The 18057-nt window shown below is 42.3% G+C and overlaps 1 protein-coding gene and 1 long non-coding RNA gene across 2 annotated transcripts in view; both read right to left on the bottom strand.

The window, feature by feature from the left end:
* The window catches only part of LOC119485151 (protein phosphatase 1 regulatory subunit 29-like), a 261463-nt gene that overhangs the window by 64631 nt on the left and 178775 nt on the right, over positions 1-18057 (bottom strand). Inside the window, 1 exon segment of the mRNA XM_037764504.1 lies at positions 3325-3373. The gene's annotated coding sequence lies outside the window, so the exon portion shown is untranslated.
* Positions 1-18057, bottom strand: part of LOC119485161 — a 569585-nt gene that overhangs the window by 395170 nt on the left and 156358 nt on the right. The window lies entirely within an intron of this gene.

The raw sequence follows: 18057 nt of genomic DNA, 5'->3' as shown, positions 1-18057 counted from the left end.
ATATTTCAGAGTCGTTGTCGGGGCCATAGGTTCTAACTTATTGATATTTCAGAGCCATGGTCGGGGCCATAGGTTCTAACTTACTGATATTTCAGAGCCGTGGTCGGGGCCATAGATTCTAACTTACTGATATTTCAGACCGGCGGGTCCGTCCTCTCTCCCTACGTCCTTCAGCCTGTGATTATGTCAAACGACTTACTCTCCATATTAGTCTCTACCCTTCAGGTAGCTCTCAGTCTCAGAGAGGTCGGTGACCCCTCAGTCTATAATGACTTTACTTCTTCCCATTTCTCATTTTGATGACATCTGATCAACCATCGCTGGCTGAAGGTTGGAAAGTCTCTCTGTATCCTTTTTATTGTGGATTGTGTTTCAAAACTACACTAAGTAGAGCAATCATGGCTCAATAGCTGCAGATCAATGGTGCTCAGCCGCCTACTGGGAGCGACACACTGGGGTCCAATCCACACATCTGTCACACCGGGGGAATAGGACACAACAGAAGGCCTGTCAGCCCAGGTGACAAATGCTGTCACCGCTTCAAGGGGAAAGAAAATTATAGAGATCAATGTATAAAGAGACTCATTCTGAAATGCTACATATCTATTATTGACAGGGCGGGGGGTCATTATGCCTCATCTGCATTACTGCTTTTGACATTTAAAGTGGTAATCTGTGAGATTCTCGTTTCTTTCATTCTGGCAACGTTCTATTAACTCGCAAAAGATCACATGTCAGTCAAATACTGAGGCCAATATGGCCTTTGTCCTTTTATTTTTGGATTTGTTTGCAGAAATGCATCTGTAAAGATTTAGTGTAGCCGTCATTGCTCACATTAACAACCTGGTTATTCTTTTTTTATCTATGGGTCGGTCAGTCAGTCCACCACTTTGGTCCAGAGCAGAATATCCCAAGCTAACAACTATTGGATGAATTACCATGAAATTTAACACATATCCCCCGGTGGATAATAATTAATGACTTTCCCTCCAGCAACACCATCAGCTTGACATTGAAAAATAGGTACAGACATTCATGTTCAGGTATAAATTGTAATACTTTGATGATCCTCTGACTTTTCATCTTCCGCTAAAATCAAGGCAGAATTTCAACGTGTCCAATACTCTGGTTCCTGACCAAATACCTACAAAACTAATCACATTCCCATCAGCCCTCACTTTATATTTAGTGCTCATCAGCAAATGTTAACATGCTAACATGTGAAACCTCACAGAGGCGCTAGCATATCATACGTACACATAGATTTAGAACACATCACCAGACACACAGTGTCAAATTAAAGGGACTGTTTGTCACTTCTTACACTCTTATAAATCAATGCGGGTCGGTGTTTACATGCGCGCTCGCGTGTGGCTATGCTGTTCCAACACAAACTACACGGAAACACCAAAACCACAAAGTCCTATCTAGTGAAGCCCGTCTTGCAAAACAGTGTCAACTCTTCCTGCTCCAGCCCCCCGACCGCGGTCGGAGGACGCGGGGGAGACCGTAGCTTTAGTCTCCAGGACCGGAGTCTCTGCTGTACCCTGCTCCTCTGCCTGCCTGCCTGCCTGCCTTCACTCACACATCGCGCTCTTCTACTCGTCCTCTCGCTCCACTCTCACGTGCATGCACGCACACTCCACACTGCAGAAGAGTTAGTTTAGCTCTGAGAATATCTAGTGAATGTACAGTGGACGTTTGTGCAGAAATAACTGCTGCAGCTCCTCCAGACCAACAGAGGTTTCCTGTGTCTTGTGAAGTGACGGAGCTCCGGAGCAAGTAACGTTATCGCCTCCGACTAAAACTCCGGTGTCTCCCCTGTTCCCTCCCCTGTTCCCTTGGGAGGCTGAGGCAGGAAAAGCCAACACTAGGATCAGCATTGATTCATGGAGAGACCTCCGTCTGGTCAGCTAACATTACTGCCAAGCAGCTGAAATATAGAGTGATATTGTGCTTTTAGCTGACGTGTGTCGCCTCACTGTTTTGAGCGATGCATGTAGAGCGAGCACAAGCGCGAGTGCGAGCAACAGGAGGCTGACTTTCGTTTACTTAACGGCCACAGGTGTCGCTGTTAACAAGCAGTTTCTGATTCTTTCTTAGAGTCCCTTACATTGAGTTGCTTTAAAATTAATTTTAGATAATACAAATAAATAATTACTTCTGAATATTACTCAAACGTGCTGTTTTCCAGTTACACTAAAGGTGCAACAGTTGAAATGTATATACAGTGCGTGCACTGTACATTCATACAATGTATTACTATAGTATCTCATTGTGCTCAAATAGGAATTCTCATTTGTAAAAGTATTCTAGGAACAATTTCCAGAAAGTATAGCAGTAGTTTGTTTTAGTCGTTGCCAAGATCCTTTGAGAATTATGTTCCTGAAGTGTTCTGGTGCTACAGATGTCGATTAAGACCCATGATAGTGTAATCTATGGCACTTCCTCACTCATTTCTGATATTTCCCTCCTATGAGTTTGTCACCCTGGTATCTCATTATTTGGTTCATGCTCTTGAGAACTTAAATCGCTGCGTGATTTTAATCAGTTTTCTCACAATGAGCTCTCAAAGATAAATGCAGGTGAAGCACATTTGAGGACACTCACTTCACACACACACAAACACACTGAGGTCTAAAGCATGCATATGTTTAAAGGGGATCCTGCAATTGGAATTATTGTCTAACACTTAATTTTGTCTCACAATGGTGCTTGCTGATTGCAAGGTGCAAATTCCAGAAAGAAATTCTGCATTTCAGTAAACACAAAGGTCTTCTAACACTATAATCCAGTAATGAAAGAACACAGTCTTATTTTGCTACACTGTCATTAGTATTTCTTAATTAATTTACTTCTAAATGAACTCAAAAATAAAAGCAGAACATTTCAAAAAACACCCAGCACAAATGCCTGTTAAATGAACGAGCCGTTATGACAGTTTGTGCATTTTAGAGTTATTTTAATGTGAAAAAAGACGGCCTGTTATGCCCTGAACTCTCATGAGCAATGTCACCAAACAGACCGCAGTATCAGCACCCTCGCAGCAGCAGGGCCCCCATGTGTTTTGGTTCAAGGACACTCTGACTTAGATGGACGCTCTCTCTGACTACTGTGGGAGCTGACTGGATGATCTCCAAGTGTGCAGGACGGTCACTTTACCCGCCAGAATAAACTTCCTTCTGTGTGCATCGTGGAAACATAATGTCACTCTGCTTGGACAAACTATATAGGCCTGAAGTGTGCCTCTGTGTTTGCAGGTGTGTGTCATCTTCACGCATCAGGCTGTGCCTCTATAGAACATAAAACAATGGGAATAATTACCTCAAATTTGATGTCCTCAGATCGTCTGCCAGTCGTCAGCGATGAAAGCCTGCAATAAACAGAAAAAAGAACAAGTTGAATCAACCATCAGTGTCATCCGCGGAAGAAGGGGCAGGTCCCTGCCTGACACCGAACGGTGAGTGGAGGATAATTAGAAGAGAGCGTCCGTGATTGGTGCATTTGTCTACATCAAAGAGAGCTAAGTAGGATACGAAGCAGCTGGGCAGGCTTTACACGGAGGAACAAAGCAACAAGACACAATCAGAGAGATATCACATGAACATATAACTCTGCTGTGAAGATGTTCTCCTAACAGTCAGTTCATGTGTGAACCAGCAGCTTAAAACATTTAGCCAAACGGCCTTATGTTGCTCATTATCAGGAAGATGACATCTCGAGCTGAAGGGTGGCAGTAGCCAAGTGGTTAGAAAAAATCAGCCCATGACGTATTGGCTGGACTCCCGAGGCATGCTGGGCAGCTCTGGAGGATCCGTTACTTTCCTAAACAAGCACCATCAGACTGCTCAGCGTGAGACTGCAGCAGCAATGAGCTGCTCACCAGTATGAATCATTGTAATGGGATCAGTGTGACACGGAGCACGAGGGCAACAGAAAAGGCTGAATACACTTCACTTGTCCTCCTGTTCTGTACATTATTTGAGTTAAGGAAGGAGGCTGAAATGTTTCTTTAAAGTTTAAGATTTGTCTCGGGCTGGACTTGGCTGTCAGCGATGTGAGTTATAAGTGTTGTGAGCTGTCCAGGGAGCTGATTCTAAAGCTGTTCAGGCACTGGTGAGTTGGAAACCCACTGATGGGAACAAATGGCTAATCGTATAGTGGCCTTATGTCTTTGGTTGTTGACAGTCGGAACATTTAAAACTTCTTTTAGCACTGCCATTTTAAATGTAAGCAATAAACGAAGCGCCAAGTGAAGCGTAAGCATTATAAGTGGTCGATATGTCAGCTGGAGTGTAATCTGTGAAAGCAAATGAACTCTCGGTTAAATAACATGAGATAAAAGCTGTGAAATTGTCGTTTGACAGGTAAGGCACTGAAACGAGCGACAACAAAATCAGAGCTGCATTTCCATGCATGTATTTATATGCACATTTTGAACATTAGAGAAGATGTATAGAAAACTGCTAAATGGATTGCTCATTGTGCTACACTGCACCCCTCCAAAACATTTAATTCAAATCCATCGCGAACCTTTGGAGTAATCCTGCTAACAGACAGACAGACAGACAAACCAACGGCGGTGAAAACATAACCTCCTTCCTCGGCCCATGGCCTTGGCACAAACTGTACTTTTACAAAGATGAGCTGCTTGCTGTAACTCTATTTCTCTTGTCTTAAAGCCACTGTGAGCAGAATGTGTGTGTTAATATTACCAGGAGTTGTTGTTTGTTGAAAAATGAGATGATCCCAGCACAAATTGGTGCAGTCTACATGTCACTTTCAACCCATTCATCTTCATTCATCTCAGTCACTCCGTGGGGACAGAACATTACAAACTGTGAATTTTTCCAGTTGTTCAATTTTGTCTCCAGAAATTCATCATTTATGATATCACATAAACTGACTGATCATTGCTTCCAAAAGAAGTTTCCATATCTGAGTTGTCATTAAAAACACAACTGGAAGTCAGAGGTGAGTAACTTGTTGATAAAATCCCCGGGTTTCTGTACACAGTGGTGACACATAGTGTGTGCAATCACCGTATAGGTTGTGCATGTTTGTCGACTTCTGTTCAAAGTTGGGGATTTTAGTCACTTGATTTGTCGTCCTGATGGTTAGCCTTGGAAGGAGAACATGTTATCAGAGAGGGAGGCTGGGAATGGATGAGTCTGTACTGGAATCACTGATCGGCCATCAATCAACAACCGTCTGTCAGCTCATTCATCAGTTAGACCGAGTGGAAGGAAATGCTGACTTCATTTGTCTTCACTGGACTTAGATGTGAGTTCGACATGCCGGCGACTTGAGAAAACCCGAGATGAATGGAGAGGAACCACACACACACACACATACACACACACACACACACACACACACACACACACACACACACACACACACACACACACACACTCCTATCCTCCAGACCTTTCAACTGTACTACCTGCTGAACTCCTGCTCCCATTGGCAGGTGATCTGTTACAATTAGCGCCACTGTATTTTGACCTTGATGAAGTTACTCATGAAGACTTTGAGACGTTAGTGTGTAGTTGTGTGTGAGTGTGTTCTTTTACGTCTACAGGACACTGTGTGAGGCCCAACGTTAAACCTTAAAAGTGAAGGGATTTTTTGGAAAGTGAGGACACGTTGAGGACATCTTTAAAGTGCTGCTTAAGGCATTAAAACTTTTTGGAGTACAGGGTGGAGTTAGGTTAAGCACAGCATATTTTAATTGCGTGCACACCTTCTCTGTGCATACTGACACATGGAAAAAACACACGTGGAAAACAAAATGTTTACCATATCGGTGAATTTACATGTGTGAGTTTACATTTAGGTTGCAGGGAGCAGCACGATGAGAAACATGAACCTTAAAGGGACACTCCACAGATTTTACACAAGTACAGTTTATCACAAGCAATACTAATTTGTTTGCTCTGGTCTAAATCTGGGACCAAATTGATACCATGCTGCATATTGCCTCTAGTTTGGTTTGTGTTCACACGGCAGCATTTACAAGCGGACCAAGATTTTGGTGTGCAAAGAAACTGCTCTCTAATTGGTCAGAATGTCCATGCTGGAAAACTCCTGGAAGTAAACAAATAAGAGCAGACTTCCAGAACGCAACAATGGACATGACAACTACGCAGCTTGATCTTGGCCCTGGTCATCTTTTTTTTTACCTCTTAGCAATTTTTCAGTCAACGCAAACGATACAGTTTGAAAATGAGGTGACTGGAAAACAATGTATTGATGCACTGGAGACGCCGAAGGAGCATATCAAGACATGTGGAGCACGGAGGAGGCGTGCATTTCCGAAGATCCATCAGGTATGCCCGTGGTCTTCAACACAGCCTGACGTTACACCTGTTTTTGTGTGGTGTCTGGTGTTGACATGCACAGCGCAGCTCGCTACTGGAGCTGGTTTAATCCAAAAAGGCGCAATGCTTTCTCGAGTTAGGCCGGATCGAGGTCGGATCATGTTCTCACCACAAATGAAGTGTACCGAACCGTACCGCAGTTCGTTTGAGACCGAGGTAGGTAGACAGGCAGGTAGCCCATGTAGTCATAACATTCGGGCTAAATGAAATGATTGGACGGGTTTATTTCAGTCCTGTGACAGCCAAAGATACCACATTTATTTCTTCTTTTTTTTGTCAGATTATTAGATTTATTGATTACTGTCATTACAAACTGGAGGTGTGGGATTTGAAAGATGTAGGCATTTAGGAGGCAGAAGGGCTCTAATAAAAGACGCTATAAAGTTGCATTATGGAAAATGTAGTATCCAACATTTTTGGAGCTTAAAAATGTACTATTCATCTTTTGGTTGTATTTAGCAGTAGTCCACAAACCAACGGGTTGTCCACTTCTAATATACAGTCCATTGTCCGAATGTAATGAAATGATGATATCTAATTACCAAGAGTGACTTGTGCTTCAACACCAGTAGGTTGAGCAAAACACACAGACAGATGTTTTCAACCCTTATGCTAGTTTGAGTCAAGTTAAGTCAAAGTCAAGATCGGTGAGTTTTCAACAACACATCCTGAAAAACTTGCCGTGAAGTGAACTCAAAATGTTTCAAAGCCAAGAAGCGTCTACCATTTCTTACAGGAACAGAAGTACGACACCACACTCGACACAATTGTTTGCCACACTCACACACTTGGCTCTTGTTGCCTATCGTATCGAACCTAAAAGGCTGTCCACAATGATTCTGAAGGAGCCTGCGGCTGAAAGGAGACACAAAGATAATTCCCCCAGCATGAGGGGGAAACAACTGAGGCAGTGCCGACGGCGGCTGAGGTGTGGAGTAGCTCATCCCAGTAAGGTGATGCTTTAGATCATAGCCTGTTATCACAGTCCATTGGACACCCTACTGCTCCTTCACACACCACCACTCCAGGTGCTGCAGCCACCTAAGTATTTTCAAGAGCAATCCCATCATCTATAAAAGACTAGATGGCAGGAAAAAAAAAATAAAATAAAAAAAGCAATACCTCCAAAAAGGGATGTAGTGGAGCTAAGCTGACATGCTTCAAAGTTGTTGTTTTTCTCAAAGTCTTTGTGAAGGACAACTCGGGGAGCTCTGCTGAGTTCAGGGTTTATTTATGTGCTCATATAAGGTGATAAAAATGATAAGACTAAATGATAAGACAGAGGAAATAAAGACGTGGAGAGAATATAGAATGATCTCGTCTCAGTAACAACAAACTAGTGAACGCTGAACTGCATCAACGGAACCGAATGTCTGAAACTAGAGAAAAACAAGAACTAAAATCAAAGCACGATGAACATTTAAAATAGTCGTACAGGTGTAACAGAGTTTGAGATAAATAAACAAGGACACATTATAAGTAGCACCTGTATAACGCGATGCAATCCAATACATTAATAAATAGTGAATCTTAGGTAGATAACCAAAAAGGAATAGAGATCACATTTATTGCAGGGTTGCTGCATTATTATGTTGTACTACTTTACATAATGTTTAATCCTATATACACTCAACTAACCTTTTCATAAACGGTCTACTTAATTCCACCCCCTCCATCTTTTAGGACTATTGGATTTAGGTAATTTATGCGTGGGGATATTTGTCCCTTGATGTGGACAAATCTTCCATACATTTCCATGCATGGAACAGATTGTCTCTTTATGAGTGTTGATGCTCTCTGTTGAGACTCTAATTATGTAAATCGTTGACCTGTTTTCAAATAAAGTTCAGCTGTAAGCTACTTTGACAGGACCACTTTAGCCCATTATTTATCTCCAGCACAGTGTGAAATGTGCTGTTGAGGTTGTTTTGACAAGGTACCATTGATTAAAGTCCATAATTGATTCGTGAAACATGCACTTAAACTGCTTTGTAACTGGAAATGAAATGACAAATGTTTATGTTGTCCAATTTGTGCTTCCAAATGTGTTTGAATAACTAAAATTATGATGATAAACAAGTTGTGATCTCAATCAAACTGTCCATTAAGATGCAGAATGTCAATATCTTGGAGAAAAAAAAGCTGCTCATTCGGTCGATTTGTTCGCTGCTGAAGACTATTTGTTCAAGAAGAAAACAAAACAGAGAACGAACATTTCATTTGTTAGGGTCGGGGAAAACGTAGGAAAACATCTCTGTCATTGTTAAAACGAACCAATGTTGTCTGTTGGTAAGAGACTTGACATAAACCAGACTGCTGTGACAAATTCATACACTTTACTGACCCAAACATCCATCCACAGGCACTGCAACCCTGAACCTCTAAACATTGCATTGCATACAGCTAGAACTGTACGTGAGAACGCAAATGTCCGATTCATTCGGAATAGGCACTAAACAGACTTTACCCTGCCAGCTCCTAAATACAAAGTCTGTGTAATGAGCCCATGTGTGAATAGAGACGCTCATCATCCGGAGAATTCGGAAAGAAATCTGGCACCAAAAGAAAGGGCCATTTACACAAAGACGCCAACGAAAATGTCTAACTGGAGAGACGACGAGATTTGGAAACTTCTGTCGTTAAGGGTCAACGCCAAAATCGTCAGACAAATTCAAAGAACGGAAAGAGACTCCGTTGCGTCATATCCTGCCACTCTCGCTTAAACCAAACAGAGTATTTCCAGTCGGTCAATAGGCAACATTTGAACATTGTCTTGAGTTCATATGAAAAAAACAGCCCTCACTAGGCAACGTCTAGATGCACATCATTGCGGGCTGACACATGTCAAATTTTCAGTATACACCAATGTCCTATTTCTCAGTTTCGATGTTCAGCATCTAACTATAAAGCAAGGAATCTCTGTCTGTCTGTGTGTCCTTCAAATATCTCAAGAACCGCTTGGAGACCCAAGGGAGTGCCTTGTCAAATTTGGTGCAATTTGGACACGTGACACATTCGATATTAATAAACTTTGAATAAACAAGCACACAGCGCTCTGTTGAGCAGCGGGGGCGGGGCTTCAGGGCTTTGCAGACTGTCCAGCATGTCGTCTGCAGCGGGCAGACTGCGGCTCATTGTCTGCATTTCATTTTTGCTGATGGATGCTGGATATACTAACGTTAACCAAACTTGTCTTCCCTTCCCAGGAATCTACAAGCGATGAGCGGTTCCCGACAACGCTGCAAGCAGCAATACCGGGAGGCTACCGGGAGTCAAGCAATCGGCCCGTTTCAAACGGGCACACGCTCCGAACGGCTTGAAAAGTACCCTTTTTATCTTGTTTTACTTGTTAACCTTTTTACACGGTAACCTGGAGAACAATGTGAGGTACGTGACACTTTTTTTCACAACATGTAACCTACTTTTCAAATGTTGTGGATCTCCTGCGTCAGTGTCTTTTATACATTTTAAACATATCCTTCAGAGTTTGCAGAAAGAAATGCAGACAGTGCCATGTGACAGTCACTGTAAACAAGTGAAACATGTTTTGAGACAGCTACATTATAAAAGACCTCCAACAGAGTCAAACATCACATGTATACCAGAAGAAGACTCCTACTGTGTCAAACTCATAAACTGCTGAAACCCCCACAGAGCTCCGGGTTTATTTCATCCTTCACTGAGCCATCAACACGCACACAGTTTGTCTTATTTTACGTCTCAGAACCTTCGTCCGACATTCATCTCTTAACCTTAATCCTTTAGCGTACTCGAACAAGAGCCCGATGTCTAACAAGCATTTTGACTTCATTTGAAGGCTGGCCAAAAATCTCCTCTTTGATCAATATCTGGCTCTGTAATTGGTGTGGCTCATCAAGGAGGCACAGACCTGGCAACAGATGGAGCTGCAAATCAAATGAGATACTCTATAAGCAGATTAACATTAAGCTTTTGGTTTTTACAGATTTTCATTGCAAATCTGATGTGGTTACCTTTTTTTTCCCCCCCCCATGCACCTAAATGTTGTGTTCCTGCTGCAAGATCATGATCAAAAGATTTGCCTGTAATAGAAAATTAAGCATATATATTGGGCTAAAATTAAAATTTGCTGTTGAGTCCCTCCAACAAATGGTTAAACTGTGGTAGCACCTGGTCATTTTATAATATATATACCGTTAATGTCTCCAAAATGTTCGCCATGTGGACACACAGCTTTACACTTTCTTTCCACCTGCTATCTACGACTTCGGAGAAACTCTGCAAAAACACATAAAGATCTAAGTGTTAGGACACTTTGAAGACACATTTAATCACATCAACAATAAACTTTAAGAACAGAACAACTCCACTTCGTATAATAACCTCTCACGAGGAGATATAAACATTTGTCCGTGTTAACACAATTTGCAGACTGGGATCTTCACTTCAGTCCATTAAAGGAGAGAGAGTGTAAAATTTTTTAATTGTTCTTCAGGTTTATGGAGGATTTAGTTGCATAGCAACAGCATGCAGCTCACAAACAACTCGTCCCTCAAAGCATTCGTGTAGCGCCGCTGGCTGAGGTCAGACCCTGTGGACACACAGACACGCTCTGTGATGAGGCAGCGGTAATGAGCACAAGCAGCTCCACAACCACCGTCTCCCAATATAATAGGGCTGAATTGACCCCCCCCCCCCTACGGAGCGAGGAGAAAAGCTCAGAGTGAGTGACTGTGTACAGAAACGGAAAGGTAATGACTGTAATTCAACTTCACTTCCCAGGTAAGTGAGTGAGAGTGAAAGTTTAAAGCTCGGATCAATGAAAGCGGGGCGACGAGGGAGACCACAGGAGAGTGGGGAGACTGACACGATCCACGGGTCAATGGAAAGAAAAGCGATGGAGGGAGAAGAGTGAGAAAGAAGTGGGGTAGAAATAAAAGAGATGACGAGAGTAAGAGGTGAAGCTGCAGATTTGACGGAGCTTCGAGACAGAATGATGGATGCGGGTGAAAAAAATACACGCCTCTTTTTTTTATCCCAAGAAGCCACCGCTTTAGCTGTTTGGTTCCCTGATAAACTCAAGGATCACATGTGAGTCACCACCTGTCACGCCCCCTACAACACACACACACACACATCCTCCACTGTGATGATCACAGTCACACACAGCAGCTCAACACACACAAACATTAATCACTGCTGCAGTCAGTCTGGAAGGGAAGCCAGTGGTGTATTTCCCTCAGGGCGGCAGCTCTTCTACTGTTTCAGCTCAGCACCCTCACTGAGTAAATGTAGCTTCTCACCCTGAGACACAAGAAGTCTGCTGTCTGAGGGTTTGTTTGAATAGCTCTGTGTCTCTGTGTTGCTGTGCTGTGTGAATGTATTTGCTGCGTTCTAACAGAGAGCAAAGAAGCTTTTATACCATTAACACGGAGAAAAAGTTGGCTGAGTTCAAACTGTTCTTCATTTTTTTATGTTTTTCGGGCGGCAGTTTAACCAGCGGAGCGCCAAAGAGGAACTTTTGGTTTGGATACCTGCAGTTCACCTTACACACTTACTGTCTGTTAAGTGGATGTGTGTTTGAGGTGTCCTCTTAAGGCTGGCCCACACTAACAGATTCTTCAAATCTTAACAGATGTTGAAAATGTGAGAGAACCCACACATAACGCCATGTTCTGTTAAATTAAACGGTTTTGTTCCTATAGTGTGTCGAGAGCAACGATTTGGCCCAAACAGCACACCACACACTAACAGATTCACTCAACACAATAAAAAAAACGGAAATCTCGTAAAATCTCTCGCAATCAAACGTGACTTTAGTTTAAACAAACATGGCGTATGACGGGCAGGAAGAGTTAGCGATGTTAGTTTTGACTTTGTACTGAAAATTCACAAAGGATGGATGGATGAAGTCATGGAGACACGTTAAATAGACACTTGTGTTGTTGCCACATATCAACAAGTTGGTCCTCCATTTCTGGGCTCCATCTTGCTACTACTTTATGCTTCACGTTTAGCATTAGCTCATGCATTAGCTCATGCATTAGCCGGCCACCAAAATACGTTTCCATCCAAACGTATTGAGAATGCAGTGTAGTTGAATGGGAACGTACTTTTCTAGGAGACCGTTCTGTTCTGAGAGATCACGTTGGTGATGCTCCTGGAGTGTATTGTGAAGAGTAGACTGTGTGAATCTGCAGAGTGTTTGTCTGGTTGTGTGACAGGTAAATGGCGCCCTCTCACTCTGTCTCAGCAACAAATAGTCCATATAGTCTGAGCCTCTCGCCTCCTCTCTGACAAGAGTCTCTTCTCAGCACTAATAGTCAATCACAGTCCTCGGCCTCTTCTCTCCTTTTGTCACTGCTCTGTTTTTTTGCTCGTCTTCTCTTGACCTTCCTCTGCTCCCGTCCTCTTGTACCGCAGCGTGTCTCTCCTCTGAGGTTACAGAGTACATTAAACTCCACAGCCTCTGGCTTGTTGTTGTTGTTGTTGTTTTTCACCTCATTTACCATCCTTCTTTCTCTCTCATTTTGCTCCTTTCTTCCCTCCTCTCCTTCCCCATTAAGCACTTGCTGCTCTGCGACATGCAGTTCCAGATGTAATGTCAGCATACACACAGCCATTCATTTTACACCATGCTGTGATTTAGATCCACGTTGTTCCCTCCTGTTGGAAATGTATGTGTTTGATTGTTTGTATAAAATGGATATTAAATCATATAATCATATGCTAGTGTTCATACACTGTTTGTAGCTATACCTACAAAAAGTAAATGGTCTGCAACTTGCATATATCCCACGAAATCAGTGTTACGTCGCTTCCGATGAGGCGTAGTTTAACCATGATCCTTTCCTGAACATAACTAAGTTGTTTCCTGTGAAGATAGGAGTTTATTTTTGAAAAGACTGGAGCAGATATTTGTAGGAAGAGGCACTAAAAATGAGGAATAACTTGTAAGATATCATACGAACCGTTGTATGAGAATACATTTTTAATAGAATTAAAGGCACTGACCAATTACCTGTTTTTCATTTGGTTAAAGAGAGCCTAAGTCCCTCCCCTTCCGGTGGACCACCATGGGATATTACTTCGGAAAAAAAAATGAACGGTAGTCAATTTGAAATATAATTTTGCAAGTCAAGAAAGTCTCAGTTTTTCGTAGTTTCATTTAGTTTTGTGTGAAACCGCTCAGTGAACTACATCTAGACATCAGACTCTTCAACTTTAACATCAAACCAATACTCCTCTACGGTTCAGAGACGTGGAGGACAACCAAGACCACAATAACAAAAGTACAAACATTCATAAACAACCTGCCTGATCTTAAACATCCACTGGCCAGATATCATCAGCAACAATAATCTCTGGCAGAGAACAGGTCAAAAACCTGTGGAAGAAGAGATCGGCAGAAGGAGATGGGGATGGATTGCCCACACACTCTGGAAACCGAGTACCAGCATCACCAGATGAAGACACAGATGGAACCCACAAGGTAAAAGAAGGAGAGGCAGACCCAAAAAACACCTGGCGTGGGGACCTTGACACAGACCTCAAACAGAGCGGGCTGACTTGGAAACAACTGGAGGGGAAAGCCCAGGACAGAAGACTCTGGCGGACTGTAGTCAACGACCTATAGGAGCAATAGGCTTTCACACTCCCAACACATTCAGCTGCTCAGTGGCTCAACGTTGAAGAGAGAGGAAGACTGTGAAGGTGGAGCAGAGCTTAAACAGAACAGTAAACAAAATATGCAAATTATTTGTTTTTCTTTTTTTTGATGAGCTGTCATATTTCCAATCTTTCTCTCATTCTCCCTTTCGCTGAGAAAAACACTCTCCAATATTGCACCTTCTTATCAGCTTTCACTCCTCATTACACTGTGCTACCATCCACACAGAAAGCACTGTTTGGGTGCCGGGCCCGACGCATTGCTTTCACTGAGATTTGCTACATATTTTACGGCAGGCAGCCCCGGGCAATAAATCATCTTCTGGCAGTCGAGATGCATGAGTGTACTCAACACACTGTGATGCTCCTCGTGTGTTATTTTCTGTTGCCCACAACCAGCGATGCAAAGGTCAGGCCTGTCAGAAGCTGTGTGTGCTTTTAGTGGCGCCATCAACACACATTTGGAGTGTTTCCAGTCACCACATTCAGAGGAGGCTCAAAGAGAGTGTCACTCATTAAGTTTTAGAATAGTGACTGCATTCATATTAGAAATATTAGTTGACACTTTCAATTACAGCCACTGCATTTCATAATTACAGCCTAATTAGAGAGTGAGAGGCTCGAGTCTGAAGCAGCGTTTTGCTGGTTAGACATTGAACTGACACTGAGCTATTATAAGGACTGGCTCTCTACAGCCAATCCAACACATTCAGCTGTCACTCTTTAGACGACTCCAGATGATATATATTGCCAGGGCTCATCAGTGTAGTGACCAGACTGGTTCAGATTCTATATGTTTTGTGTTGGAGGCAGCGGTGGGGTTGAAACAAGAGTCTCTGCTCAGTGTAAACTGAGCAACAATGACTTTTAAGTAATGCGCTGGACCATCTGTCGAAGACTGTGATTAACTTTAAGGGAGTTATCCAGGAGGTATCCGAATAAAGGGCCTAAACCACCTCAACTCCTTTTACTGTGAAGGAGCAGCTGTGTGGGAGCAGCTGTTTTACACCAAGTTCCCTCCCCAATGTCTGATCTCTAATCACACCAAACTTTTCACGCTGCGCAATCACATGCAAAGTCAATGGAGGGATGCAAACGGATGCAAATTCACGCTGGGTGACGTGAATGTTTACATATTTCAACTCTTCAAATCTGTGTTAAGCTGAGATTCTTCTCCTGTCATCACTGCACTAGCACTGATTGATCCAAACTCCATTCAGAAAACAAGCGTTTTTAAAGGTTGTTTGCTTGTCGTTTTGCGGAGAGACCTGACGAAACGTGAATTCAGACATGTTACAAACCGGCATCATGATGTAGTTCTTTGGGCATCCTTTACTGCAATTAAATCTGTTTATTTTGGTTTCATAACGCTCTAGTAAACCAGATTACTTCAGCCGACGTGTGACTTGCTAGATACAGTGACTATTTATTGATTTTGACACACCAATTATTAGCTGTGTGTGCCTCCGGATGATGTTAAGAAACCCAGAAATGATCAATTCATCAATGATCTCATGCTTTTGGTGATTACCCGAAGCTGAGGGTTGGATAGGTCGACCAGTAAATCGAGAGCTTCACCTTCAGGCTTACCTCCTTTTTCTTCACCATGACAGCTGATGCAGCACCAAGTCATGCTCCATCTTACCCTCACTTGTGGAGAAGACCCTTTGAACTCCTTCACTTGGGGCAGTGGTCTTCTTTTGAGTATTTTGCCATTTTGCCAACTGTTGAAACTGGCTTTGTGCAGAAGATTGTTGTGCAGTTGAATAAATCCAGCATTCTCTATCCAATCATGTTGCAGCTTCCCATTTTTTCCCATCCCCTAAATCAACATGGATCTTCATCTAGCCTTGGTATGCTTTTGGATATTAGATCGATGGATGAAGTCAAACATATCAAGGAAATCAGGCACAATCTTATACCTGCGATACAAAATGGTAATCCAAACAGGATATACAGCACTCCAAGTCCTGGGGACCAACACTATAATAATACTATAATGACAATGCAAGACTCATTCTCTTTTACAGGATCATCCTGTCCAAGCAAGCAGCTTTACGTAGTGTTGCAAAACACACAATCCAATATATATATATATATATATATATATATATATATGTTGAAAAAGAATCGAAGAACAACGGATATTAATAAGATCAGAATAATTGAAATTGATTAACCCTGAGGGGCTGAGGAATTCTCTCAACATTTCCAAGTGGAGCGTTCTGCCCCCTGATCTTTTCACTATATGGCACATTTCACAAAAACAAGATGTACTTTAGCATAATGCAGCAAATATCCGCCATCCATCTCTCACCACGACGTGACAGCCAGGAGGACTCTGGAGAAGTCATTACGACGGCGGTCGTCCACATCCAGAGCTCCGACTCTGTATCTTTAACATTCATCAGGCATCACTGATGAAATTTTGAAAGACCGGCCTCCTTAACCTTGTGAATAATGAACTGACAAAAACAGTTTGTTTTTGGTATTGTGCTGCGTTGTTAAATCTATTCACTCTCAATTGTGTCTGTTGACCTACACAGCCATCTTGACAAGGGGTCAGACCGCTACTGGCCAGCTAATGGCTCTCCACATTTGTGATTTATGTCGGCACCATTGTCAGAGCACATTAAATCCTGATCTATGTGTGCATGTGTGTGTGCATGTGTGTGTACAGACGTCAGTTTTATGGCTGCGTATATATATCTATATATCACAAATGTATCCCCGTCCTTCCTACTGGCACTCTGAGATAAAACATGAAGTAAAGATGAACTCTGAGTACACAACTCAGGCAGTCGGAGACAGCTAGACAGACAGGTTAAAAACCACCACACTCTACTAGGCCGTCTACCTCAAAAAAACGGTGTCAAAACGGAGGCAGGTTTCTCCGTGAGTACCTAGCATCTCTGCACTTTTCCGTGGTAAACAAGGTTTGTAGGGACAACACAAACACATCATGCTATAAATATTTTCCTCCTCTCACAGTTTGGTGTCTCCGCGGCCCGACGAAAATACAGAAAAACTGCTGTGAATTTAGAAAACTACCCGGCGCTGTAGGATCCTACAGGGGTTTGAATTTCCTGACTTCAACTGCCAGCTTGAATCATAAAAGATGATAGACAGCGAGAGAGCTTTCCTCACAACTACTGAGCTGTATAATAACTTGTCATGCCAAAGTATGCCAGTAAAATCATAAAGAGCTTCTTGTACGAGGTCCAACATCTTGGTGAAGAAGCTTTGACTTGAGCGAATGCAACTGAAGGTGTGAAATGAGAGAAGTCCTACCCGGTAATCTGCCTTTCCGGCTGTATTCACAGTGAGAATGAACCAATTCTTGACTTTTTCTCCTAAAAGTATACGGTTTTAGGATAAGGTTTTTTTCGTTGCACTGCAATATCTAAACATTTTTCTCTGTCGCAAACTTTGGCACTTAATTAGTTCCACAAATCTGGCTTGTGTCTAAGTCCTTTGAATAACCACTTCAGTCTGTCTTAATATGGATTTAGTCGATGAACCCAGACAAATAACTTCTTAGTCTGTTACACTAAGATTGACAGGAGCTTATATAAACCCTCATGTAGAGTGTATTTCATTTTACAGAGCAACTTATGTGTAATGTGACTCAGCAGTTTTCCACAGAGGTAGTTTTCTTTCTCTCTTTTCTTTTTTACTACACTACAGCATGAGTCACGGTTGTTTAAGATTCTGTGTTGACCTCCGTCAGGGGTTCAAATATGTCATTTATTGGTGTTTCTATGCTCTAGACAGATATTGAGTGATCACTATCCAGAAAAAATGAATGATACACTTCTAGTGAGAGACATAGCTTCGGTTCAAAATTGCTCAAAATGCAATTTCATCATCCTCAAGAAAAGGAGTATCGTCTAAGGAATAAAAAGAAGAATTTTCTGGGAAGCTACTTCATTTTTCATAGCCCCGTTTATTGATTTTTTCTTCCCACCAAAAAACTTTCTCCTTCTCTTTCTGTGAATGTACGTGTGTGGGTTTTTCCTCTGAATAT

Source organism: Sebastes umbrosus, chromosome 3, assembly GCF_015220745.1.
Source record: "Sebastes umbrosus isolate fSebUmb1 chromosome 3, fSebUmb1.pri, whole genome shotgun sequence".
Classification (NCBI taxonomy): Eukaryota; Metazoa; Chordata; class Actinopteri; order Perciformes; family Sebastidae; genus Sebastes; species Sebastes umbrosus.
This window is presented reverse-complemented; position numbering and strand designations above follow the sequence as displayed.